The sequence below is a fragment of the Chrysemys picta genome, chromosome 15, assembly GCF_011386835.1.
Source record: "Chrysemys picta bellii isolate R12L10 chromosome 15, ASM1138683v2, whole genome shotgun sequence".
NCBI classification, from domain to species: domain Eukaryota; kingdom Metazoa; phylum Chordata; order Testudines; family Emydidae; genus Chrysemys; species Chrysemys picta.
This window is the reverse complement of record NC_088805.1, coordinates 33,520,332-33,546,620: the sequence shown is the minus strand read 5'-3', so window position 1 is coordinate 33,546,620 and position 26,289 is coordinate 33,520,332. Positions and strand designations below refer to the sequence as shown.

Here is a 26,289-nt window from a genome sequence, read left to right as displayed (position 1 = left end):
AAAGTTTAATATCTGAATTGGTCCAACTACATTTCATGGGACAAAAGCAGATGATCAGGGACACTGGCATTTAGACAAAAGCCAGTGCAGCCTTTCTCAGAATCAGACATACAGTACATTCGCCTGATGTACTCTGCATCTGAACCACACACCTCAGTGTTGTAGCCTTTTTGCTGAAACATACAACTTTAGTCTTTTGACATAAAAGGGAAAAAGGCTACATTTAGAAAATGTTACATTCTTATTTACAGTCACTTATATGACCATATTTGATGTTATATTGGTAATAAACCCATCCTTTGTCTTGGAAGCCAATCATCAAGAAAGAATACACAGAGTAGCAGAATTCTTCCTTTTAGTGGAATACTGATCTCGCTACAGTCTTGTAAAGCTACCAGATTCCACACTGATGATCATGTTCAAAAGGTGTAAGAATAATATACCTTTTAGGTGGATGGTGAGCCAGGCTATGAGCCTAATGTAGTGTCTGAACTTTAAATGTGAATTTCCAGGCTTTTAAATGCTCAGCTATTTTCAAACACTAACTTTGAGATTGTTATAAAAGTAATTTTAGATTAACAGTTTTGTGTATGAAAAGTCCAGAATTTCAGAGATGCCTGATATTCTGTAGGAACTCCCAGTTGGGAAAAACATTATTCATTTTGGAAATGCTTGTTCCTTCACTGTAAGCAAGTGAGAAGAATTTAATTTATCCTTCCTTTGTGTCTGGGTTTGCAGAGGCTAATGCGTTTGGCTCCTCTTCTCTGACCTGATTCTTTTGCACTGCTTACGTGGGACAAAGGAGCTGGAATCTGGCCAGCTGAGAATTCCCCAGTGCTCTCAGCTGATACAGAGCTGGCTCCTGGGTGAACCATCCTGGCCATTGTCCCCTTGTGTTCCACTCCATTCGCCAATTTTCAGCTGGGCTATGGTCCCCTGGGGAATAGATGCTACTGTTGTAAATTAGAGCAGCCACTAAGTTGCTCCAACTCAAGCCAGGCCAGACCTGTCCATAGAATCAAGGAACCATGATCTGCTCCCAGATGGCACTCACAGCAGTTCTTAGTGTAGGTGAAAATCCGGCCTAATATACCTATTAGCAAGTTTTTTGCAGGGCTCACAAAATGAGAAAACTTTCCATTTGTTTTACCTTTAATAACCCATACGCACAGGCTTGTAATCACTTTGTAAATCTGCAGTAGGATATTTCTATTAACTTCTCAGTTTGCAGATGAAATGTGTTTCCATCTCTTGGAAGGTGCAGATTCTGCTGCAAATTGCCTGGAGCCATTGAGGTGCTAATACCTTTAAAAATGTTAGATCCACAATCAAGACTGGCAAGCCCAACCACCATTTTCATTGAGAAACTGAAATCCCTAGGGAGTCAGCAGCTCCATACGCAGCTACACAGATAAGGTACTGAGTCTGTTTCCCAGTTGTGGAGCCTGCAGATGCAGCCACTCAAGACAATACTATTGCGTGTGGTATAATTTGAATATAAACAAAGAGAACGAGGGTTTCAAAGAAAGTACAGACTGTAGCTAGCTGGGTAAACAAAAGACAAATGGTGTCCATATGTGGGGAAAGTTTCAACAGCAGACCGCAGTCAGCCTACATTTTGAAAACCACATAAAGGAAAATACTAAAAGCTTGAGAGCTTAATGCGGCCCATGTTCTCTTAGCCTTCCCTTCCAGACAAAGTCAGTGGGATGTATATCTGCAACAGTGTCCAAGAGACTCAGATGGGAGGATCTTCTTTGTGGCTTTGAAATCTGAAATCTCCTGCTAATACGTTTCCTTTAAAGCAGGGGTCCCAAACTCGCGGCCCGCGGAGCTTTTCCCTGCAGCCTGCCAAGCTCCCCGCGCCGCCCCCGAGTTATTTTATGTGGCAGCTAAGCTCGCTGCTCCCCAGTGTTTGGGGCCGGGTCTCTCCCCCGGGCCCCGCCTGCCACCCCCACACGTCTCCCCCGGGCTCACTTACTGCCCCGGAGCCTGCAGCTCATGCTGACTCCACTCCGCTCTGCCGGCATCACCTGCTGCCGCAGGGTCCTAGTGCCCCCCTCCACTATGGCCAGGGCAGGCTGCCCTTCTGCCCTAGTCCTGAGCCTCTCCAATGCCCCAAACCCCTGATCCCCAGCCCCACAGCCCTCACCCCTGCACCCCCTCCTATCCCTAAACTCCATCCCAGAGCCTGCACCCCCCTGCCCCAGCCCAGAGCCTGCACCCAGCACCCAAACTCCATCCCAGGGCCTGCACCCCAGACCCCCTCCCCCACCCAAACTCCCTCCCAGAGCCTTAGGCAGGTGGGGGTGGAGTTTGGGGGGTGCAGGTTCTGGGCACCACCAAAATTTCTACAAACCTGCCACCCCTGGGAGAGGCAGAGCAGGGGTGGACTGGTGGTGCAGCCCAGTGCAGTGGGGGGGGCTTTAACAGAAGTAAATCTAACTAAGTGCGTGTTTTGTCCTTTGAGTGATGTGCATTACTGTTGGTGGGGCTTAGCACTTTCCAGGAGGGAGGGGAGAAGAGCAGGGAGCCACGCGCCCAGGGGAGGAGGTGGAGAAGAGATGGGGCAGGGGCGGGGCCTCATGGAAGGGGTGGAGTGAGGGCGGGGCCGGGGGTAGCGAGGGGGGGGTGTCAGTGATGCAGCCCTAGGGCCAATTAGGGTGACCAGACGTCCCGATTTTATCGGGACTGTCCCGATATTTCCTTGTTTGTCCCGCGTCCCGACTGATGTTAGGTCAGGAAATACTCCCGAACTGCGCCCCCTCCTTCCCCCATTGGCTCCCTCCCCGAATCCCCGCCTCTTCCCCAGGCTCACCATTCCTCCTCCCTCCGGTGCCCGGGAGACGTAGAGGAAGCGCGGGGCCGGAGTGAGCGAGAGTCCAGCCTGGCCCCAGTGCAGGCAGGACTGAGTCGGATGGTAGGGAGAGTAGGGGGGCGGCCCGTGGGGCCAGGCGCTGGCTGTTCTCCCACCCCGGGCAGCGGGACTTGGGAGCAGCTGCTGCTGCAGCTCCCACTGCCGCGGGGGAGGAAGCGGCCAATGGCCACGCTCGGCAGCTGCGGCTCTGGCGCCCCCGAACCTCCCCGTCCTGCTCGGGTCCGGCAGGGGAACGAATGGGGCTGGGCGGCCGAAGCCTCCGCCCCAGGGCCGCCGCGGGATTGCACCAGCTGGGCAGCAGCCCAGATGCGACTGGCCAGGGGCTGGGCGCAGCGTGCGCACTGCTGGGTCCCCGCAGCAGGCCCGGGCTCGGGGGGTTCAGGCGCCAGAGCTGCAGCCGCCGAGCGTGGCCATCTGCCACTTCCGCCCCCCGCGGCAGTGGGAGCTGCAGCAGCGGCTGCTCCCGAGTCCCGCTGCCTGGGGGGGAGAACAGCCGCCGCCTGGCCCCGCGGGCCGCCCCCCCTACTCTCCCTACTGCCCGACTGAGTCCTGCCTGCTCGGGGCCAGGCCGGACTCTCACTCACCCTGGCCCCGCGCTCCAGTGCTTGTGGAGGAAGGGGTGTGTGTGTGTGTGGGGGGGTTGTTTTTGCCCTGCCTCCTGCCGCCACGCACCCCCTCCTTCCCCCCCACGTCCTGATATTTGACTTGGGTGATCTGGTCACCCAAGGGCCAATGCAGTAGTCCTCATGTGGCCCTTGTGGTCATTTGAGTTTGAGATCCCTGCTTTAAAGCCTGTTCTACCATGGGCCTCTCTAGATCAGGAAAATGAGATATGTTTAGCACACTTGTTAATTAACATGTTTTTAAATACACGTTGCACTTTGTAGGCAAAGGCAGTGGTGTTTAAGAATGTGTTAGCTGATCACAGACCGTGCACCATCTTCAGTGCTGCGGGAGCTGGTTCTAGATTACCACAGGCATAGGCGCCGACTCCGGGGACATGGGGAAAAATTGGTGGGTGCTCTGCACCCACCAGCAGCTCCCCACCCTGTCCCAGCTCACCTCCACTCCGCCCCCTGAGCGCGACACGTGGCCGCTTTTTCCCCCTGGCTCCCAGTGTGGCGCAGTCAGGGGAGGAGGCGGGGCTGGGGTGGGGATTTGGGGAAGGGTCCAATAGGAGTGGGGAGGGGGCGGAGTTGGGGCGGGGACTTTGGGGAAGGGGTTGGAATGGGGGCGGGATGGGTGGAGTCAGGGTGGGGGCAGGGGGCGCAAGCACCCACCGTCACCATGAGAAGTTGGCGCCTGTGACCACAGGGGACTGACAGTGCAGGAGGAAAAAGGCCTTCGGGTACCCTTTACCACTCACTCTGTTGTATCTGAAAGGGCTGGTTAATGGATGATGTTAGCATTAAAGAAAGTTACTGCACTTTCTAGTGCCTGGGTGAGTGCAGCAATTGGAGCTTAGCAGGATTATATGAGAAGAAATGGGGCTAAGGACTCTGATTTGGGCAATTAACATTCCAAGTAGGGCTGTCAATTAATTGCAGTTAACTTTATGCGATTAACTCAAAAAATTAATCACAATTAATTGCACTTATAACAATAGAATACCAATTGAAATTTATTCAATATTTTTGGATGTTTTTCTACATTTTCAATATTGATTTCAATTACAACCCAGAACACAAAGTGCACAGTGCTCGCTTTATATTATTTTTGATTACAAATAATATGCACTGTAAAAATGATAAACAAAAGAAATAGTATTTTTCAATTCACTTCATACAAGTACTGTAGTGTAATCTCTTTATCATGAAAGTGTAACTTACAAATACAGATTTTTTTTGCATAACTGCTTGCAAAAATAAAACAGTGTATAACTATAGAGCCTACAAGTCCACTCAGTCCTACATCTTATTCTGCCAATCGCTAAGACAAACAAGTTCGTTTACATTGACAGGAGATACTGCTGCTTGCTTCTTATTTACAATGTCACCTGAAAGTGAGAACAGGGGTTCGCATGGCACTTTTGTAGCCAACGTTGCAAGGTATGTATATGCCAGTTATGCTAAACATTCGTATGCCCCTTCATGCTTCGGCCACCATGCCAGAGGACATGCTTCCATGCTGATGATGCTCGTTAAAAAAATAATGCATCGATTACATTTGTGACTTACCTTCTTGGGGGGAGAACTGTATGTCTCCTGCTCTGTTTTACATTCTGCATACATTTCATATTATAGCAGTCTCAGATGATGACCCAGCACATGTTCGTTTTAAGAACGCTTTCACAGCAGATTTGACAAAATGCAAAAATGTGTACCGATGTGATATGTCTAAAAATAGCTACAGCACTTGACCCAAGGTTTAAGAACCTGACCCAAGCTACAGCACTTGACCCAAGGTTTAAGAACCTGAAGTGCCATCCAAAATCAACCTTCTTCTTCGAGTGCTTGTTCATGTCGATTCCAATCAGGTGTGTACACATGCACGTGCATGATGGTCGGAAGATTTTTCCCTTAGCAGCATCCGTAGGGTTGGCCTGGGGGCCCCCTGGAGTCACACCCTCATGGCGCCTAATATATAGCCCTGCTGACCCACCACCCCTTCAGTTCCTTCTTACCGCCAGCTGGAACTTCCCTTGGCTCTTGCTCAGCAAGTTTCTTAGTGATTCCGTGTATATAGTTAGTTAGTTGTTAGCAGTACTCCAGTTAAAGTTTAGTATAGTATAGTAGTTGGGGGTCCCCCCCCACCCCACTCCGGCCCCGGCGCCATGGCATGCCGCGGTCTCCCGGGATTTAAGAACTGTGTGGCTTGCGCCAAGCGCATGCCTAAGAGTGATCCGCACTCATCGTGTCTTAGATGCCTAGGGGAGACCCATCAGAAAGATTGTTGCAAGATCTGCCGTGAGTTCCGCCCGAGAACACGTAAAGAACAGGAACAGCGGCTGAAGGTGATCCTCATGGAGGCAGCCTTGTGTCCCCACTCCGACCCGGGCTCGAGAGACCTGACCCGTACGGTGTTGTCCTCGACGTGGAGCGCCCCGGCGCTGTTGGTGCCAAGGAAGGACTCCTCCAGGGACGCTCGGCACCACCACGGCTTCTCATGGGGCCCATCTGATAGTAGGCACTGCTCCCACTCGCCGGTGCCTCCAAAAGAAGAAAAAGCCGGACGACTGTTCTCCTCCGGCTAAGCCTTGAGAAGTGCGACCCCAGGCGGGCTGCTCCTCGGCCTCTCCTTCCGGGGCCATGTCGACTCCTGTCCAGGTGAGGCAGTCGAGTCTGGCCCCACCTCGATCTCCGGCGCCTACGCAGCAGCTTCAGCTCCCGTCCATGCCGGAAGCGTATCAGGCTGCCAGAGATCTCCTCCACCTGATGGCACCGTTCTCACCTGCCAGCGAGGAACCCTCAGCGCCGGAGCCCCGTCCTCCGGTGCATTCCAAGGGAAAGCCAGCTATGATGTCGAGGGGCTCCCCTTTGCCTTGTCCATTGGACCTGTATGCTCCGACAGAGCCTTCCTGCTCCCCGAGCTCTCGACATTCGAGGCACCGAGGTTCGGCTCCTCCGTGGTCTTCAGTGTCTGAGACCTCGGAGTCAGAGCCCAACTCCTACCGCTCAAGTAGGAGCAGAAGCTGTAGAGCGAGGTCGGGCAGAGACGGAAGGGAGCATCAGGCGTGGCCTCCGCAGTGCCAGAACCCGGCTCAGTGGTCCTTCTGGACTCCCTGGGCTTATCACCAGGGCCAGGGAGGAACCCAGGGCACACGCTCAACAAAGTCTTCAGTCGCCTCTGCTACTGTCGTGCCGCCTTCCGCTGTGCATCCGCACCCAGCGCCTACGGTCCCGACGCCTTTCCCTACGGCACTATTGTCAACTCCAGCACCATGCTCGGCTCCGACTTCGGCACGGCCTTCGCGACTGCAACACATCCGTCTCCCACACCTGCACCGTTGTCGATGTCGACCTCAATGCAGGCATCTATGGCCCAGGTGTCGATGCAGACATCTGGCCCCCGACCCTGGTGGCTCCTGTGAGTGTGCCAATGCAACTCCCTCCTGTGAGACTGATGCTGACGTTGGCTATAATGCCTATGGCCCCAGCACCATCATTGGCGCCACCTCCTCCAACGCTGCCCCGGGAGTCACGTGATCCATCCGGGGCAGACAGCAGGGAGCTTCCACCACCGGCACACACTTCCTCCTCCTCATCGCCGGACGAATCATTGGCAGGGGACGTCTATAGCTCCTGCGATAGAGGACAACAGAGTTCTACAGCAGTTGCTCCACAGGGCTGCGCAGGGTTTGGGCATCAAGGCCGAGGAGATTGAGGACACGAATCCCATGGTGGACATCCTAGCATCGTCGGGGCCTTCACAGGTAGCGTAATCCTTCATAAAGACAGTGGTGGACACCACCAGGACTCTATGGCAGATGCCGGCATCTCTGCCACCCACTGCCAAATGCAATGAGCGCCGGTATTTCGTCCCCTCTACAGGCTTTGAGCATCTCTACTACCATCCGCCTCCAGACTTGCTGGTCATCGATGCGACTAACCAGCGGGAGAGACAAGGTTTCCAAGGTCCTTCCCCAAAGAATAGGGACGCTAAATGCCTGAACCTCATGGGTAGAAAAATCTACTCCATTGGTGGTTTACAACTCCGTATTGCTAACCAGCAGGCCATTGTGAGCAGGTACTCTTATAACACCTGTGCTTCCATGGCTAAGTTCACGGAGCTCGTTCCTTCGGACTCTCGGTCAGAGTTCACCGCCTTGGTGGAAGAAGGGAAATTAGTCTCCCGCGCTTCACTGCAGGCAACCTTAGATACTGCAGATACTGCCACAAGAGTCATTGCGACAGGGGTGGCTATGGGGCGGGGGGCCTGGTTGCAAGTCTCAGGGTTACCCTACGAAGTCCAACAAACAATTCAGGACCTCCCGTTTGGGGATGAGACTCTGTTTTCAGAGAAGACGGACAAACAGCTCCACAGCCTAAAAGATTCCCAAGCCACCCTCAGATCCTTGGGCTTGCATACCCCCGCTACACAGTGGAGACACTTCTGCCCACAACCTCCTCAAAGGTTCCAGCAGCAGAACCGCCAGGACAATTCTAAAAGGAGGAACGGGAGCGGTAGGAGAAGGCAACATCCCTCCGCTAATCAAGGCCAGCCCAAACCGCCCTCTGGCCCTAAACCAGCCTTTTGAAGGTGTGGTAGAGGACTGCGCACCAGACCAGAGACTGGATTCACCCCGCCTTACCTTTTCCTCCCGTGCATGGTCCCGTATAACTGGTCCTCCTTTCTACTGTGCATGGTCCCGTATAACTTCGGACCACTGGGTGCTTCGCACAGTAGAGAGGGGATACTCCATCCAATCCTGTGCTCTTCCGTCCTGCCACCCCCCTTCCCCGTCCCTCTTCAGGGACCCTTCTCACGAGCAACTTCTCATTCAGGAGGTGCAGTCGCTCCTAGCACTAGGGGCAGTGGAGGAGGTTCCACTGGAGCACAGGGACGAGGGTTTCTATTCCCACTATTTCCTAATACCGAAGGCCAAAGGCGGCCTAAGGCCTATCCTGGACTTGCGCGACCTCAACAAGTTTGTGAGGAAACTCAGGTTCTGCATGGTCTCCCTGGCCTCCATTATCCCTTCACTGGCTCAAGCAGACCACCCTTGACTTGAAGGATGCATATTTTCACATAGCAATCGCGCACAACCACAAAAAGTTCCTCAGGTTTGTGGTCAACGGTTCCCATTACCAATTTACTGTCCTCCCTTTCGGCACCTCAAATCTGCACCAAGTGCATGGCAGTCATTGCCGCCTTTCTGCGGAAACATCAGATACAGGTGTTCCCGCATTCATCAAAGCCACCTTCGAGAATCTGGGCCTCCTACTGAACGAGATGAAATCGACTCTGTCCCCCGGTCCAGAGGATAGAGTTCATAGGGGCGGTTCTGAACTTAACCCAAGCCAGAGCATTCCTCCCTCAGGCAAGATTCCAGGCCCTCGACGCCATGATCCGGGGACTCAGACAGTTCTTCACCACCACCACCACCACCACGAGAAATTGTCTCAAACTTCTCGGCCACATGGCGGCCTGTACATACGTTGTTCAGCACGCCAGACTCAGGCTTCGGCCACTTCAGTCGTGGCTTGCATCAGTGTACAGACCTGCCAGGGACAGCTTGGACAGGACTGTGACCCTGCCTCGCCCTATCCTCGACTTGCTCCTGTGGTGGACGGACGCTCAGCAGGTGTGCTCAGGAATCCCCTTCGTTGCCCCACAACCATCCCTGATGCTCGTGACGGACCCGTCAGACTTGGGGTGGGGAGTTCATCTGGGGGACCACAGGACCTCTGGTCACAGACAGGTCTCCATCTTCATATCAAAATCAGGGAGCTCAGGGCGGTATGCCTAGCACGTCAGTCATTCTGCCCATATCTAGCAGGTTGATGTGCATTGGTCATGACGGACGACACGACCGCAATATTCTATATCAACAAACAGGCGGGTGCACGCTGCTCCTCCCCTGAGCCAGGAAGCCCTCCGGTTATGGGACTTTTGTATAGAGCACTCAGTCGATCTACAGGCATCGTACCTTCCAGGGATCCAGAACGAGCTAGCAGACAGCCTCAGCAGATGTTTTCACAGCCACGAGTGGTCCCTTCGCCTAGATGTTGCATCTTTGCTCTTCCAGAGGTGGGGCTGTCCCCGATTGACCTCTTCACCACGCAACGCAACAGGAAGTGTCAGCAGTTCTGTTCCTTCCAGAATCACAGTCCGGGCTCCACCGCGGACGCGTTCCTCCTCCATTGGGGGGACTGCTTCTATACGTCTTCCCACCCATACCACTCGTCCACAAGGTCCTACTCAAGATCCACAGAGACCAGGCTCGGGTCATTCTCATAGCACCAGCCTGGCCCCGCCAGCATTGGTACATGTCTCTCCTAGATATGTCAGTCGGAGCCCCTGCTGCTCTTCCCGGACCTTCTCACGCAGGGTCACGGGCGGCTCCAGCACCTGAACCTTCAGTCGCTGCATCTCACAGCCTGGAGGCTCCATGGCTGAATACGTTCGAGCTCTCCTGTTCAGAACAAGTCAGACAGGTTCTCTTGGGCAGTAGGAAACCCTCCACTGGGGCCACGTACCTGGCCAAGTGGAAGAGATTTTCATTCTGATCAGTTCAGCACGACTTTCCCCCGGCGCTAGCCTCAGTGGCCCAGATTTTGGATAAGCTTTTCCGCCTAAAGCAGGAAGATCTTTCCTTGTCTTCTATAAGAGTACACCTGGCTGCCATCTCGGCTTTCTGGCCGGGGGTACAGGGCCGCTCGGTTTTCCCTAACTCCCTGGTTAGCAACATGCTCCCTGCTCTATCTCTCCTATAAGGTCGCATTGCTGGTGGCAATAACTTCAGCTGGAGGGTGTCTGAGCTCATGGCTCTAACGTCCGAGCCGCCCTACACCGTGGTTTTTAAGGACAAGGTTCAGCTCAGGCCCTATCCGGCCTTCCTCCCGAAGGTGGTATCGCAGTTCCACATCAACCAGAATATTTTCCTCCCGGTTTTCTACCCCAAGCCTCATGCGAGTAGCAGGGAGCAGAGGCTCCACACTCTCGACGTCCGCAGAGCACTGGCCTTTTACATTGAAAGGACGAAACCGTTCAGGAAGTTGGTACAGCGCTTTGTCGCAGTACCGGACAGGATGAAGGGCCAGCCTGTTTCGACACAGCGCATTTCATCATGGATTGTGGCCTGCATTACCGAGTGCTACAATCTAGCAGGAATCCCAGCGCCCCCGATAATGGCGCAGTCTACAAGGGCACAAGCTTCATCAATAGCTTTCCTGGCTCAAGTCCCTACCCAGGAAATTTGCAGGGCGGCGACGTGGTCATCAATATACACTTTCGCTGCACACTATGCAATTACTAGGCAGGCCAGAGATGATGCGGCCTTTGGTAGAGTAGTACTCCAGTCAGTGGACAGCTCCAACCCCACCCTCCTACCCCTCTGTTGGAGTAGCCGGAAAGAAGGAACTGAAGGGGTGGCAGGTTGGCAGGGCTCTATATTAGGCACCATGAGGGCGCGACTCCAGGGGGCCCCCAGGCCGACCCGACAGATACTGCTAAGGGAAAAATCTTCCGGCCATCGTGCACATGCGCGTGCACACACCTGATTGGAATCGACATGAACAACACATCTTAAAGATGTTACGAGAAGGTGTGTAGCCGTTTTTTCTGCTGGTGGGATCTGATTCAGATGATAAAAATGAACATGCATCAGGCCGCACTGCTTTGGATCGTTACCAACCAGAACCCATCATCAGCATGGAAGCATGTCCTCTGGAATGGTGATTGAAGCACGAAGGGAGATATGAATCTTTAGCTCATCTGGCACGTAAATATCTTGAAACGCCAGCTACAACAGTGCCATGCGAAGACCTGTTCTCACTTTCAGGTGACACTGTAAACAAGAAGCCGGCAGAATCATCTGCAAATTGTAACCAACCTTGTTTGTCTGAGTGATTGGCTGACCAAGAAGTAGAACTGAGTGGACTTGTAGGCTCTAAAGTTTTACATTGTTTTATTTTTTAATACAGTTTTTTTTACATAATTCTACATTTGTAAGTTCAACTTTAATGATCGAGATTGCACTACAGTACTTGTATGAGATAAATTGAAAAATACCATTTTTTTTGTTTTTTACAGTGCAAATATTTGTAATAACATAAATATAAAGTGAGCACTGTACTTTGTATTCTGTGTTGTAATTTAAATTAATATATTTGAAAATATAGTAAACATCCAAAAATATTTAAAATAAATGGTATTCTATTGTTAACAGCGCGATTAATCGTGATTAATTTTTTAATCGCTTGACTGCCCTAGTTCCAAGTTACTGCCAGGGTAAAGGGCCCACCAGGTGTTGCCTTAACCATGGTCAGCGAAGCGGAGCAGAGGCAATACTCCAGGCTCTGAATCAGTCTCTCTGAATTTCCTAATCCATATTCCAGGCTGCAGGTAATTTATAGGAAGGATTTGTCAGCTGACACTATGCAAAGTGAGTTCAGCATAAACCAACTCCCCCCCCCCACCCACCCACCCACCCCCACACACAGAGCTGTTTTCTGGCTGGTGTTAATCAAGTTCGAATTTGAGAAATTTTGGGAATTCTTTTCTAATCACAAGGGAATCGTTTGCAAACAAGAAATTTTCTCTCTCTACCCAATTATTTACTAATTAGTCCAGGTTTTTTGGTGTAGGGCCCAGAGTGTTTAGAAGTAGAACAGGAATGTGACTGAAAGCAGTTTCATGCATTGCTCCCCACAGACCTACTGCATGCTTAGCGCAGTACAGAATTTCAGGGGTTGCATTCATACACTGCCCCTTCCCACCCCCAGCACAGGAGACAGGAATCCAGCAGCTGTCAGCTAAGAGTAATGAAATGTTACTGAATGACAAATGACTAGCAAATAAAAGCTGGAGTTAATTGTTCCTAAGGCCACCCACTGCCAGCAAAGAAACCAGAGTGAGTGTTGGTATTCTCAATGAACCAACCAAGAAATGAGACCAGAGCTAATTTAGAGGATTAAGGTGGATGTGCCTGCAGTAACTCAGAACCATTCTGCCAGTGCCAGGCTGAGGATCAAACACAAGGACTAATCTTTGCATGATGCAAACCAGCCCAACAAAGTGAAAGGATCTACAGTATCCAGAGAAGTCAGGCACTGACCATTACCTCATAAACAGGGCCCTACCAAATTCAGGGCCATGAAAAACACAACACAGACCATGAAATCTGGTCTTTTGTGTGCTTTTACTCTATATTATACAGATTTCATGGGGGAGACCAGCGTTTCTCAAATTGGGGGTCCTGACCCAAAAGGGAGTTGCGGGAGGGTCACGGTATTGTCAGCCTTACTTCTGCACTGCCTTCAGGGCTGGGTGGCCAGAGAGTGGCGCCTGTTGGCTGGGCACCCAGCTCCGAAGGCGGCATCCCACCAGCAGCAGTGCAGAAGTAAGGGTGGCAATACCAGACCATGCCACCCTTACTTCTGTGCTGCTGCCTTCAGAGCTGGGCGGCTGGAGAGTGGCGGCTGCTGACTGAGGGCCCAGCTCCGCAGGCAGCAGTGCAGAAGGGTGGAAATACCAGACCAGGCCATCCCTTCTGGCAGCAGTTCTGCCTTCAGAGCTGGGCTCCCAATCAGCAGCCACTGCTCCCCAGCTGCTCAGCTCTGAAGGCAGCGCTGCCACCAACAGCAGCACAGCAGTAAGGGCAGCGATACCCCAACCCCCTCTACAATAACCTTGAAACCACCACCACCCCCCTCCGCACACACACACACACACACACAACTCCTTTTTGGATCAGGACCCCTATAATTACAACACCATGAAATTTCAGATTTAAATAGCTAAAATAATGAAATTTACTATTTTTAAAACCCTATGACTGTGAAATTGACCAAAATGAACCATGAATTTGGTAGGGCTCTACCCATAAATGAAAAAAACATAACTAAAAACTGCACATTGTCCTGCTTCATTCTTACAGCTGCAAGGCTGGTCCTGCATAAGAACATAAGAACGGCCATCCTGGGTCAGACCAAAGGTCCATCCAGCCCAGTATCCTGTCTACCAACAGTGGCCAATGCCAGGTGCCCCAGAGGGAGTGAACCTAACAGGTAATGTTCAAGTGATCTCTCTCCTGCCATCCATCTCCACCCTCTGACAAACAGAGGCTAGGGACACCATTCCTTACCCATCCTGGCTAATAGCCATTAATGGACTTAACCTCCATGAATTTATCTAGTTCTCTTTTAAACCCTGTTATAGTCCTAGCCTTCACAATCTCCCCAGGCAAGGAGTTCCACAGGTTGACTGTGTGTTGTGTGAAGAAGAACTTCCTTTTATTTGTTTTAAACCTGCTGCCCATTAATTTCATTTGGTGGTCCCTAATTCTTATTTATGGGAACAAGTAAATAACTTTTCCTTATTCACTTTCTCCACACCCCTCATATTTTTATATACCTCTATCGTATCCCCCCTTAGTCTCCTCTTTTCCAAGCTGAAAAGTCCAAGCCTCTTTAATTTCTCCTCATATCGGACCCTTTCCAAACCCCTAATCATTTTAGTTGTCCTTCTCTGAACCTTTTCTAATCCCAGTATATCTTTTTTGAGGTGAGACCACATCTGTACACAGTATTCAAGATGTGGGCGTATCATCGATTTTATATAAGGGCAATAAGATACAGTATTCTCCATCTTATTCTCTATCCATTTTTTAATGATTCCTAACATCCTGTTTGCTTTTTTGACTGCCGCGGCACACTGGGTGGACGTCTTCAGAGAACTATCCACGATGACTCCAAGATCTTTTTCCTGATTAGTTGTGGCTAAATTAGCCCCCGTCATACTGTATGTATAGTTGGGGTTATTTTTTCCAATGTGGATTACTTTACATTTATCCACATTAAATTTCATTTGCCATTTTGTTGCCCAATCACTTAGTTTTGTGAGATCTTTTTGAAGTTCTTCACAGTCTGCTTTGGTCTTAACTATCTTGAGCAGTTTAGTATCATCTGCAAACTTTGCCACATCACTGTTTACCCCTTTCTCCAGATCATTTATGAATAAGTTGAATAGGATTGGTCCTAGGACTGACCCTTGGGGAACACCACTAGTTACTCCTCTCCATTCTGAAAATTTACCATTTATTCCTACCCTTTGTTCCCTGTCTTTTAACCAGTTCTCAGTCCACAAAAGAATCTTCCCTCGTATTCCATGACAACTTAATTTATGTAAGAGCCTTTGGTGAGGGACCTTGTCAAAGGCTTTCTGGAAATCTAAGTGCACTATGTCCACTGGATCCCCCTTGTCCAGGTTTGTTGACCCCTTCAAAGAACTCTAACAGATTAGTAAGACATGATTTCCCTTTACAGAAACCATGTTGATTTATGCCTAATAATTTATGTTCTTCTATGTGTCTGACAATTTTATTCTTTCCTCTATACTTTATTCTATAACTGGCCCACTGCCCTTCTCCAGTAGCAAAGTAGCACTACACACCATAAAATCATTGTTAACTTTATCATTCTGTGAACTGTTTTGTAAGCGAGAGAGAGAAAGCCCCTTCCTTGAGTCATCTCCCTTCCCCACTGCTGTCAGCTTTCACAATATTTGGTGTTTTTCTCCAAGGCCCAACTACCATAGTCCTGTGATTGTGTGAGAATCTCAGCTTTTACTTTAAATTTCTAGCCCTTGTGGATGTGGAGAAAAAGCCAGGAAATGTGCCTAGCGTGTAACCGACCAGCTTAGAAACCAGAAGGCAAAGAAAAAGAACCCTAACGTATTATTTTTAAAAGTCTCACAATTGGGGGCGAGGGGTGGACTAATAATTTTCAGTGCTCGGGACTGGAAATGCTTCTCCCCCCGCATGGTTCTGAATGTCACTGTGCAGTTACCAGGGCACCACAGAGCATAGCTTGAGGATCACAGCACCAGGGAGCAAGTCAAACAAAACACCCATGTATGCAACTCTGCAAGTGTCTCCTGCGCTGTTCAGTCTACATTCTGTGGTGAAGGGAATGCTGAATCTCAGTGATAAAACAGCAACTCGTAGCAAGTCTCAATAGGAAGTGCCCCTATCCGGCCAGCACTGCTATACTGAATTCTGTATATAACCCTTCTCATCTGTCAGCAACGCCCAAACACCCCTCCACCCAACCCTTCCCTCCTATTCAGCCCATCGATTTCCATGACTTCACTACTGCAATCATCCCTTCCTCCCTGTTCTATCCTGCACCTTTTCTGCCTCATGGATTGTCTCCTCCTTTGTTCACTCCTCCAATTGTGACCTGGCATGCCTTTGCACTTAAGATGGCAGTTTGTCTAGGCCAATAGCATGTGTCACATGGCATGGCTTTGGGAGGGAGGCCCCCCCCTTCCAGGGAGGGAGAGAATATGGCATGGGGCTCTGCACAGCCCCTTCGGAGTGGCATGAGGGGCCCCTCCCCTCCAGAAAGATAGGTATGGCAACATGAAAACCCCCTCCAAAAGTCTCCCAGTAGCACCTTCTGCCACACAGTCTCCTCAGCTGGGCTGGTGCTGACAATGCCCACCCTACCTTCCCCCACCCCCACAAGCAGTGAATCTTGGCATTAACACCTCAGAGAGATCCATGGGTCACTCAAATCGGTGCTACGGTTCAGGCTGGCTGTAGGCTCAGGCAGATGTCACCGTACCTGTGGCTAGCGTTTTCAAGCTTCTCTTGGCAGCCACGAGCACTAGAAATGTACTTTTATTCAAGTGAACACTGAGGCTGTGATGTAATCACATGATGCAAGGAGATGGAGCCTTAGGCACAGGCCTGTGGTACCTACGCTTTGATCCAGCCCTTGCAGCATGTGTCCAAATTGAATCAACTGTTCAGTTCATCTTGAGGGAGTGGTGTTATATGGGTACATGACACAGGCTAACCCTAGAATTCTCACACAAAGGGGCAGCATTGGTCACACTTGCTGCTGATTACTTCCGTTACATTAAAATGATAAAGTACAAATATGTTTCCATGTCAGATAACAGTCAACCTTCCTGCCAGATGATTCATTGTGTCTTTATTTGTGCAGGCACATGCTAAAGAAGGGCCTTCATTCACACTTCATGCAGGCATCTCATGAACCTACCTAACTCTGGGCCTTAAATGAGAAAGAAGACGAGAGGTCTGCTGGTTATTGCAGGAGTGATCTGGGCAGCTCTATGGCATGATCCACTCCTATGTAAGAGAAGGAGAAACATGTTTAAAAATCTTACAATCAATAGATTCATAGGCCAGAAGGGGCCATTGCTGTCATCCTGTTTGAATTCCTTTGTAACACGTGTGGCAGGTCTTTCCTTAATTCCAGTCTGGAGCATCTCTTTTAGACAAAACGCCTATCTTGCTTTAAAAATTGTCAGTGTCCAAGATTGCACCACAGCCCTTGGTAAGATGTTCCAATACTTACCCTAATTGTTCAAAATGTGTGCCTTATTTCCAGTCTAGTTTTAATTGCCAGCCATTGGATCATGTTATACCTGTGCCTGCTAGACCAAAGAAACCATTATCAAATTACTGTTCCCCACGTAGATACTTACCAACTGTGATCAAGTCATCCCTTAACCTTCTCTTTGTTAAAATGAACACATTGTGCTCTTTGTTTCTATCGCTATAAGGCATGTTTTTCAACCTTTTAATCATTCTCATGGCTCTTCTCTGAACCTGCTCAAATTTATCAACATTGTTTTTGAATGGTGGATGTCAGAACTGGATGCAGTATTCCAGCAGCAGTCACACCAGTGCCAAAAACAGAGATAATATAAGCTCCCTTGTCCTACTTGATATTCCTGTTTGTACATACAATGATCACGTTAGTCCTTTCAGCCAAAGTGTTACCCTGGGCTCTCATGCTGAGCTGAGTAACCACCATGATACCCCCGTCTTTCTCAGAGTCACTGTAAGTACGGCCTTCATTCTTTGTGCCTAGGTGAGTACAGTTACATTTAGCCACGTTAAAAAGCATATTGTTTGCTTGTGCCCAGTGTACTGAGCAGTCCAGATCGCTCTATATTAGTGACCTGTCCGCTTCCTTTTTACCACTCCCCCAATCTTTGGATCATCTGCAATGTTTACCAGTGATGATTTTATTTTTTCTTTCAGGTCATTGATAAAAATATCAAATAGCATACAGCCAAGAACTGTTCCCAGTTGGACACCAGCTCGGATGATTCTCCATTTACAGTTACATTTTGAGACCTGTCATTTAGCCAGATTTTAATCCATTTAACGTGTGCCCCGTTACTTTTGTATTGCTCTAGTTTTTTAATCAAAATGTTGTGAGGTACCAATTTAAAACTCTTACCGAAGTCATAATATATTGCAGCAACACTATTACCTTTAGCAACCAAACTTGTAATCTCATCAAAAAAAGATATCAAGTTTGTTTGACAGGATGTGTTTTCCATATACCCATGTTGATTGGGAATTATTACATTATCCTTCTATAATTCTTCATTAATTTAGTCTCATATCAGCCATTCCATTATTTTGATGGGGATCAATGTCAGATTGACAGGATTATAATTATCTAGGTTGTCTCATTTAATCTTTTTAAATACTAGTACAACATTAGCTTTCTTCTAGTCTTCTGAAGCTTCCCCTGTGTTCCAAGATTTACTGAAAATCAACATTAACTGTTTAGCTAGCTCCTTGACCAGCTCTTTGAAAACTCTTGGATGCAAGTTATCCAGACTTGCTGATTTAAGAATATCAAACTTTGGTAACTGCTGTTTAACATTCTCCTGCATTACAAGTGGAATGGAAAGTATTTCTTCATCATCATCATCATCATATATGACTACATCATCTGTTTTTTTCCCAGATACAGAACAAATATTTATTGAACATTTCTGCTTTTCCTGCATTACTGATAATTCTACCATTTCTACCTAGCAATACTAGTGTTAGGATTCTTTTTGTTCCAAATATACTTTAAAAAATCATCTTATTTTCCTGAACAATTCTGGCCGTAGATTTCTCCTTGTGTCCTTTTGCTTCTCTTATTGTTTTTTACAATTCCTCGCTTCTAATTTAAGTTCATTACGATCAATTTCCCTTTTATTCTTTTTTTTTTTAACTAATGCAGTCTTCTTTCTTGTCTATGGCTTTTTGGAGCATTTAGTAAAATGTTCTTAAACAATTCCCAATTATCATTTACATTTTTCTGTTTAACTTCAAGTCTCTATATTACTGAACCCTTAGTACTGCCATTTCAGACACACTGCGTCTACCAGACAGACGCGGTCGCCTTTCCAGAGGGGCCACTACAGCTGAAGTCAAATGGGTGCTCAGCACCTCTGAAAAAGTAGTCCATAGTCCCAGCAAGCGCATTAAAATAGATCTGAAATTCACATGGAGACACATGCTGAACTGTCTCCCTGCTGACTTGCCTTTCTTCTTGCACCTGTGTTCTTTCTGTCTCCTATTCTGTGCACCTATTCTAACCACCCCCCTCCCACTCCACACACACACACATAATTATATAAAATCTGTGATTGGGAGCTTGTCTTCATATTTGTCTATACTGTACCTAGAACATTTTTTGAACTAAATAAATAATATTTCAGCTTCTGATTGTCCGTATGCTGAATGTCTTGACAAGAGGTAATTTTGCTTGAAAAGAACTTTCATCCAGTGTACTTTATGTGACCAGATTCTACACACAGACAAAATAGAAAATGCAATTACATTTTATTACAAGGAATTTGGAAAACAGATTTTTTTAAACAAAGTTAGCTATTTTAAAGTGTTACCTGGGGCTGTATATAATGGTTTTCACTCACCAGTGTGAAATGTAATGAAAGACAGCAAAGTTTATTAAGCATGATTCAAACTGCATCTTAATTACTAGCTTCATTTTCTGAGGCAACAAGAAATAAAATGAAAAAAGAAATTAGTTTTACAAATGTTGCCATATATCTTTAGGAAAAGCCAATCAAAACCACCACCCTTAAAATTCACAGAGGGTGCATAGCTTGAGTTTCCCAATGTTTTGAGCTATTTCCTTATATGGTGGCCCATAAGAATTCCTGTCTAAAATATCTGTTGGGGGAATTAGCAGCATATGTGTCTGAGTGCAGGAGCTGCAAGGGCTGCAGATGCCTAAGAAAAGGCTTGTACATTCTTTGATGGACCAGTAGGAGTCTCGGTATAGAGAATTTGATTTTAATTTGGAAAACTGAAGCTTAGATTTTCAGGTTTTGCAGCAATGTAGAGATTCTTGTGAACTTGTTATTAGATGCTTTTCTATGGGATGTATTGTCAAATAATTTAAAAAAATAAAAATGTCAAATTATCAGATGTTTTGTTTAGGCTGGAGGTCCAGCAGTTGGGCAACTGTCACATGTCGTGTTATTCCTATTGCTCTATCTCAGGGCTTTGTCCTACCACCCATCAACATAGCATTTGGGTGCCTTCCACATAAAATTAATAGCAAGAGCAAAGTCCCTTATGGATTTCATAGAGCCTTTGGTACCTTTTTGGGGTAAGAAAACTGCTTAGGGAATGGGTTCTCTTATTATGTATTTCCTTTTTTTCCCCTTTTGGTAAGGGTTTATAAGTAGAAGGAGGTGTCCATGATGGGAGTGTCACTTTTATGATGAAAAGCTTACTGCCTTATTTGACCTGCTGGCTAACAGGATCTCCTTGCCATAGCATGTGTCAATGGAAGGCCATTAAGTCCATTAATGGCTATTAGCCAGGACGGGTAAGGAATGGTGTCCCTAGCCTCTGTTTGCCAGAGGGTGGAGATGGATGGCAGGAGAGAGATCACTTGATCATTACCTGTTAGATTCACTCCCTCTGGGGCACCTGGCATTGGCCACTGTCAGTAGACAGGATATTGGGCTAGATGGACCTTTGGTCTGACCCAGTGTGGCCGTTCTTATGTTCTTCTGGAATGTGTAAAACTGTTACCACTGGAATGCTGCTTTCTGTTACTATTACCCAGGCCATAGAGACTGACAGAATCTGATTCCTGTGACATTCAAAGGGCAGTTTCTCTAAACCGCAGAAAATTATTGCATGATCTCCAGAACTGCAGCCTCACATTTGTGAGTGATGAGTTGAGAAGATGCTGTTATGTAATCCGAGGCAGCAGTGTGTATGTGAGGGAGTGAATTAAATTTGCCCAACACCTGCCTATTGTGTAGCACATCTGGGTCTAGCTCATCAGCCATACTTGACCTAGGATCTTTAACTAGCCTATACACAGTATCTTTGCCCTCTGTATGTTGTTAAATAATCATGTATGCTTCTGCAGTATCTTTCATCCAAGGATATCATTTTATGAACATCAATGAAAAAAAATTCTCACCGCTCTGTGTGGAGTAACTATTATCCACGTTGCATGGATGGTGAAAGCTACAGAGAAACAAATTAACCTTCCCAAGGCTACAAAGCAATTCAGTGGTATAGCTGTGACAAGAATACAGAAACTCTACTTCAGTCCTGGCTTCACTACTATACCACACTCTCTCCCCAAAGACCACACCTCACAAGCACTAATGACAATTATACAATGGGTAAATCCTGGTGCCACTGAAGTCAAAAGGGGTCTTTCCAACTGGCTGCAGTAGAACAGAATTTCATCCTCTATTCTCTGAAGAATTTAGAAGTTTGTTGCTGAGCTCAAAAGAGGACACACCAGATGAAAATTTGCTCTTCCGAAACAAATTTTTAACAAATCTTTACCTGTTGCTACTCTGAATGTGTTGTCCTTAATAGCGAAAAGCATGGAGTTGGCTGACATAATGGTCCAAAGAAACATTGATACACTCTGTGTGCAGGAGACCAGATGGTCAGGAAATACAGCCTGAGAACTGGGTCTGGGCTGTAAGCTGTACTATGCAGGTGGCAGTGGAAAGAGAAATGCTGTAGGAGGGGTGATTTGCAATGAACTTAGTAAAAGTGTTTGGGAAATCACTAATTTAATTTAATTAAGGGAGATAGCCCATCTCCTAGAACTGGAAGGGACCTTGAAAGGTCATTGAGTCCAGCCCCCTGCCTTCACTAGCAGGACCAAGTACTGATTTTGCCCCAGATCCCTAAGTAGCCCCCTCAAGGATTGAACTCACAACCCTGGGTTTAGTAGGCCAATGCTCAAACCACTGAGCTATCCCTTCCCCCAAAGGGTGAATGACTGTTTAATGGTCTCCGAATACAAGGAAAGGAGTGCACGTTGTTTGTGGTATTGGTATACATCCGACAACAGAGAAAGAAGAGATCAGGCAGAGCCTGCAACATTTAGCAGATATGGCTGGACCAGAGAAATTACTGCTGATCCTGGAAGATCTCAATACTCATGGGTAGTGCCCTACCAAATTCACAGTCATGAAAAACGCATCATGGACCATGAAATCTGGTCTCCCCCTGTGAGATCTGGCCTTCTGTGTGCTTTTACCCTACACTATACAGATTTCACTGGGGGAAACCAGCGTTTCTAAAACTCGGGGTCCTGACCCAAAAGGGAGTTGCAAGGTTATTTTAGGGGGTAGGGGGGGTCACGGTATTGCCACCTTTACTTCTGCACTGCCTTCAGAGCTGGGCAGCTAGAGAGCAGCAGCTGTTGGCCGGTCACCCAGATCTGAAGGCAGCGCCTCGCCAGCAGCAGTGCAGAAGTAAGGATGGCAATACCATACCAGGGGCCACCGCTCTTCAGCTGCCCAGCTCTGAAGGCAGCACCACTGTCAGCAGCAGCGCAGAAGTAAGGGTAGTGGTACCACAACCCGCCCTACAATAACCTTCCAACCACCCCACCAACTCATTTTTAGGTCAGGACTCTTACAATTACAACACCATGAAATTTCAGATTTAAATTGCTGAAATCATTAAATATATGATTTTTAAAATCCTATGACCGTGAAATTGACCAAAATGGACCGTGAATTTGGTAGGGCCCTACTCATAGGGGTTCAACTCATTCAGGCTCTGAGCAAATACTGGGACAGTATGTGCTGGGAGTGGAGAATGCAGCAGGCGCCGCACTGCTTGACTTGCATTTAGACGATCAGTGGGTGACTGCCAACACTTAGTTTAAGAAATGAGGAAGTCATCACTACATGTACAGACCAGAGCCTGCACCTCCTCCCCACACCCCCCCAACCCCCAAACTCCCTCCCAGAGCGTGTACCCCATCCCCACCCACTCCCAGCCCCCAAACTCCCTCCCAGAGCCTGCACCCCCTCCCCACACACACACACCCCAGCCCTAAAACTCCATCCCAGAGCCTGCACCCCAATCCCCTCCTCCAGACCCCCTCCCCCACCTAAACTCCCTCCCAGAGCCCAGGAGGGAGGTTTTTTTTGGGGGGGGGGTCTGGGTGGCATGAGTGACATTGGCCCTCTGGGAGGATTTGAGGACTGGCACTGGCCCTAAGGTAAATTGAGTTTGAGAACCCTGATATAATATGTACCACGAATGGGGCAAGGTATGTATGGTGCATGGCATTTGTATCTTGGAATGATGGAACATACAGGGTGTGGCACTGAGGAAATGAGGGTCTAATGTATGTTGTGTGAGCATGAGCATACTGCCAGGGTAAGGGGATGGGTCTGAGCCTCTACAAAGGTGCTATCCCCCAGTAATGGGTGTATAAGGCCGTACAGACTGGAGCTGCTGGGGTGGGGGAACTCTGCAGCATTTAGTACTTGGTTGGGGATTATGGAGTGAGTCTGTAGGATGTGAGATCCAGGGGTGGGACACCAGTTTAATTTTTTCTTTTCAAAAGTTTTTCAACAGAACAAATTTTTTGATTGAATATAAATTTGTTTTCATTTATTTCTTTTATTGCTAAAATTAAAACTTTCAAACAAAAATTTTGATTTTTTTATTATTACATTTTTTTTAAAATTTGGATGGGTGTAATAGAGCTAAAGTCTCATTACCGGGCCAGGTGGTGTCGTGGGTAGTGCTCCCCATATACCTCTCAGCAGGAAGGCCAGTTCCTCACCTGAGGATGGGTTTAGCTACACCTTGAGTGCAAAGTCCTTGCCCTCTTCTTATCAGAGGGGGAGCAAGACTGGAATGAGGCTTATGCCTTGCTTGCCGAAGGGGAAGTTGGTAAGGGAACCCGCGCCCTCCCATTCCACCAGGCTCCTATCTAGGGTTCTATGCAGGGCCGGTGCAAGGATGTTTCGCGCCCTAGGTGAAACTTCCACCTAGCGCCCTCCCCCCTCCCTGAGCCCTGCGGCAGTTCCCCGCCCTGAGGCGCCCCCCCTTCAGCAGCTCCCCACCCCCCCCGGCCCGGGGAGCCGTGCGGTAGCTCCCCACCCCAGCTCACCTCTGCTCCACCCCCTCCCCGAGCCCTGCGGCAGCTCCCCCTACCCCCACTCCACCCTGAGGCACCTCCCCCGTGGCAGCTCCCCCCCCCGCCCTGAGGTGCCTCCCCTGTGGCAGCTCCCCGCCCCCCCCTCCGCCCTGAGGCACTCCCCCCGTGGCAGCTCCCCCCTGCCCGGGGAGCCGTGCGGCAGCTCCCCACCCCAGCTGACCTCTGCTCCGCCTCCTCCCCAAGCACACCGTCGATACTCCACTTCTCCCGCCTCCCAGGCTTGCGGCGCCAATCAGCTGTTTGGCGCCGCAAGCCTGGGAGGGAGAGAAGCAGAGCGGGGTGGCATGCTCAGTGGAGGAGGCGAAGCAGAGGTGAGCTGGGGCGAGGAGTTCCCCTGCGTGCCACCTCCCCCCCCTTACTTGCTGCAGGTGGCCCTTCCCGTGCCCCCCTGCCCCAGCTCCCTCCGCCTAAATGCCGGCGGCGACTGGGGTGCCCGAATATCCGGCCGCTGCGGTCGCCACCGAAGAAAATGCCGCCCCCCAAATCCTAGTGCCCTAGGTGACCGCCTAGGTCGCCTAATAGGTTGCACCGGCCCTGGTTCTATGAGAGTCAACAGGGTCAGGCATCCTGGAGTGCCCTCAGAGTTATCCTCCCTGGGTCACTTCCTACGATCTCTCTCTCCTCCATGACTTCAAGGAGGAGACTACCAACATCCGGCAACAAAAGAAAAAGAAGAGGCAACTAAACCTTCAGCCCCAACTGGGTTCAGCATGCAGTCCTACTCCCCGGAGGGAGGCTTCTTCAGCACCCTTGTCCAGGAGCTCTCAAGATAAGTCTGTCTTCCAGCCCAGCCTCCCCCAGGACTGAGCAGGGCTACTCCCTTTTAAGCTTCCTGTCCAATTGTAGAATGCTCTGCAGGGGCATGGCTACCTGCACCCAGTACTGTCCTTTAACCCTTTTGGGCCCCATGTGGGGTATGTACACCCCATTAAAATGGGAAATCACTTTCTTTCACTTTAACAAAAAGTATGCCTCCTTTTTTCCACTAGAAGGGACTAAAAGAGGGAAGGTACCCACAGTGAAAACAATTTAAAAAAATTTTTTGTTTAGAAAATTTCTTGGAAATCCAAAACAATTACTTTACCTAAAATTTCAAACAAAATAAAGAAATTTGTCGGCAAAATCAACTTACCTTTTTCGAAAAGCTCTAGACAGGAGGATATATAAATTGTTGCATCAGCAGTACGGCCAGCTCCAAACATTCAAAACTCATGGGTCACACAAATCTCATGACTTTCTGGGGCCTAAAAACGATGAGATTAAAAAAAATGTTGGATTATTTTTATTTGCCTTCTAGTTTCTGAGCCTCCAGAGTCACTCGGTTCATATTTTCAAGTTTTTCTCTGCAACCACCAGAGTTAGAAACTTCCTCTTGCTTTGAACGGAAGATTCTCATAATCTCATTATTCCAGGAGCTGGAGCTTTAGGACGTCACATACCACAAGACTCTCACTAGAACCCTGTACGTGTACGCGTGTACATGCCCATAGGCGATGCAGAGTCTAGTTCCCAGCTGTGGGATGGAGATTCCTATTGGCTATGATACTTGCACTGGGGGAGCCATATACCTATGGCGAGTGAGTGGTTTGGTTTAGGGTCTAACACTTAGTTGAGGAACTGACATATGGATGGGCTTGGCAGAATTCAATTTATTTATTTTTAGACTTGAGACAGACAATAATGCTTATTTTAAAGCATTTTTTATTTTTACCATTTGAAATGTTCAAAATTGCAGGAGACAATGGGGGGGTGCGTGTGTCAGAAAATAATTAATGACAGTACCTGCTGAGATTCTGAAAGTTAAAGCTTCATAAAGATAAAAATCACAAATTGTCAACATTACATGTCAAAACATACAAATATCCATAAATCAAACTTCAGCCCTCAAACAATAGTTTTCTTCCTTTGCCTTGTCTATAAATTTTTATTAACACATTATCAGTGTGTGTGTGTGTGTGTGTGTGGAGAAATCAACATTTACTGATTAAAATCTCTGCCTTCCAAGCCTACCTATAGAGGACAGCACTGAGGTGGGGCCCTAAATTGTGAGACACCAGATTGAGGGTCTCTCCAGGGTGTGATGTGTGTGTTTGGGCTGGGTTCTATAAGGGATGCTACCCAAGTTGGGGAGGGGGACTCTATAGGGTGTGGCGCGGGGGGCTTTCTAGGGGTGTTACCGAGGTGGGGGAGGGGGCTCTATAGGGGATGGCGCGGAGGGGGCTCTATAAGGGGTGTTCCCGAGAGGGGGAGGGGACTCTCTAGGGGGTGTCACGGGGGGGCTCTATAAGGGGTGTTCCCGAGGTGGGGGAGGGGGCTCTCTAGGGGGTGACGAGGGGGGCTCTATAAGGGGTGTTCCCGAGGTGGGGGAGGGGGGCTCTATAAGGGGTGTTACCGAGGTGGGGGAGGGGGCTCTATAGGGGGTGGTGCGGAGGGGGCTCTATAAGGGGTGTTCCCGAGAGGGGGAGGGGGCTCTCTAGGGGGTGGCGCGGGGGGCTCTATAAGGGG

At 48.7% G+C, this 26,289-nt stretch overlaps 1 long non-coding RNA gene across 1 annotated transcript; it reads right to left on the bottom strand.

The window, feature by feature from the left end:
* Positions 1 to 11,967: 11,967 nt before the first annotated feature.
* LOC101947771 (uncharacterized) lies at positions 11,968 to 25,966 on the bottom strand. Its single transcript, XR_256091.4, has 3 exons — positions 25,795 to 25,966; positions 24,917 to 25,028; positions 11,968 to 16,637 (listed from the first exon to the last, which is right to left on the bottom strand). It is a non-coding gene; the product is annotated as an uncharacterized LOC101947771 (long non-coding RNA).
* Between the last annotated feature and the right edge of the window lie 323 nt (positions 25,967 to 26,289).